Genomic DNA, 2,500 nt, shown 5'->3' with positions numbered 1-2,500 from the left:
GTATAAAACCTTGGACTATAAAAATATCATCAAACCCAATACCCGTGAAAAGTGAATGTTCATTTTTAATGCTTGTATTGTTGTGACTTTTTTTTTTTTTGGGGGAACTAAGAAAAGAGTGACACCCGTAAAAATTTAACTATTTTTTTTTTCTTTTGGTTGTCTAAAACAATAAAATGAAGAGTTTTGATACTAGAGCAAGTACATTACACTAAGACACCCACCAGGACCTTGTTTTTACAATCATCATCCATTAATTGTGAAAGTACATGTGGAGTGGTTGGTTTGTTGTAATTTTTTTTCTGGGAGCTAAGCAACATGAAAGAAAGAATGATTCCCACAAAATTTCAGATTTTTTTTACAACTCTAACTATTTTTTCTAATTTCTTATTATTTAATATTTAAAAATTCATTAAAAAAAAATTGGTTGGTTGAAAAACTATGAAACTTGATTTCTAGATCCATTACAATGTCCAATCCATGAATCAATCGAGTTCATGGAAAAAAATATTATAAAACTTGAGATATTTGACCGTATGACCGTTCAGAAAAATCGTATCTAGGCCTGGCAGACCAAAAATGCCTCAAAATGTACTATATAGGGGGGTGACTAGTCTGCATGGGCTGGGCACGGGGGTACCCCCTATATCTTCCGCCACCCCCACGCCCCAAGCACTATGCGCCGCACATGGGCATATGCTTGGGCCGTACGGGTGGTGGTCGGAGGTCGAGGGCGTTTGACGACGGTGGTGCGGTGGCGGAACGCGCACGGTGGGGCAGTGTCGGAACGTTCCCTCGCGCTCGCCCGCCCCGCCATGCCCCACCCGCGTGCGCCCCGCCCTGCCCCACCCCCGCCCTGCCCCGCCAGCGCGCGCGCGCGTGCGCGCCCCACGCCCCGCACAGCCCTCGTTCTCCCGCGCGCGCGCCCCGTCCCGCCCCGCCCGCGTGCTTCTGCGCGCGCGCGCCCCGCCCCGCCCAGCCCTCGTTCTCCCGCGCGCGCGCGCCCCGTCCCGCCCCGCCCGCGTGCTTCTGCGCGCGCGCGCCCCGCCCCGCCCAGCCCTCGTTCTCCCGCGCGCGCGCGCCCCGTCCCCCCCCGCCCGCGTGCTTCTGCGCGCGCGCGCCCCGCCCCGCCCAGCCCTCGTTCTCCCGCGCGCGCGCGCCCCGTCCCGCCCCGCCCGCGTGCTTCTGCGCGCGCGCGCCCCGCCCCGCCAGCGTCTCGCGCGCGCGCGCCCCGCCCCGCCCGCGTTCTTCTGCGCGCGCGCGCCCCGCCCCGCCCCGCGTGCTGCTGCGTGCACGCCCGCGCCCCATCCATCACCCATTAATTGTGAAAGTACTTGTGGAGTGGTCGGTTTGTTGTAATTTTTTTTCTGGGAGCTAAGAAACATGAAAGAATGATTCCCAAAAAAATTCAGATTTTTTTGACAAATCTAGCTATTTTTTTTAATTTCTTATTATTTAATTTTTAAAAATTCATTAAAAAAAATTGGTTGGTTGAAAAATTATGAAACTTGATTTCTAGATCCATTACAATGTCCAATCCATGAATCAATCGAGTTCATGGAAAAAAACACTCTAAAACTTGAGATATTTGACCGTATGACGGCTCAGAAAAATCGTATCTAGGCCTGGCAGACCAAAAATGCCTCAAAATGTACTATATAGGGGGGTGACTAGTCTGCATGGGCTGGGCACGGGGGTACCCCTATATCTTCCACCACCCACACGCCCCAAGCACTATGCGCCGCACATGGGCATATGCTTGGGGCGTGGGAGTGGTGGTCGGCGGACGAGGGCGGTTGACGGCGGCGGTGCGGTGGCGAAACTTGCACGGTCAGGCAGTGTCGGGTGCGCCTTTGGGCATGTGACATGAGCCTTGTTGAGAATGAAATGTTGCGATGTTGCCTTCTAACTTGGGCTGGCTTGAGGATGGTTGATGGTTGGTACGATGATGAAACATGCAAGGTGGGGTGGAGCCGGGTGCCTTCGGGCGTGCGGCATGAACCTCGTTGAGTGTGTGACGTTGTGGTGATGCCTCGCCAGCCTTGGGCCAGCCCTATGTTTTGAAGGCGGGTGGTGCCAGAACATGTTTGGCTGGTTGGAATCGGGTGCCTTTGGGTGTGCGACATGAGCCTTGTTGAGCACGGAATGTTACGATGTTGCCTTCTAACTGGGATTCTCTGGTGTGAGGACTGTGGATGGCTGCTGGTACGATGATGAAACATGCAAGGTGGGGTGGAGCCGGGTGCCTTCGGGCGTGCGGCATGAACCTCGTTGAGTGTGGGACGTTGTTGTGGTATGCCTCCCTTCCTTGGGCCAGCCCTATGTTTTGAAGGTTGCGTGGTGGGCAGAACATGCTTGGTGGGGTGGTGTCAAATGACTTTGGGCGTGCGACATGAGACTCGTTGAGCATGGAATGTAGCCTTCTAACTTTGGCTGGCTTGAGGATGGTTGATGGCTGGTACGACGACAAAACATGCAAGGTGGGGTGGAGGTTGGGTGC

Source organism: Cucurbita pepo, unplaced genomic scaffold, assembly GCF_057944985.1.
Source record: "Cucurbita pepo subsp. pepo isolate OVF unplaced genomic scaffold, ASM5794498v1 scafford_132, whole genome shotgun sequence".
NCBI lineage: Eukaryota > Viridiplantae > Streptophyta > Magnoliopsida > Cucurbitales > Cucurbitaceae > Cucurbita > Cucurbita pepo.
The sequence above is the reverse complement of the archived record's forward strand: the minus strand, read 5'-3'. Positions refer to the sequence as shown.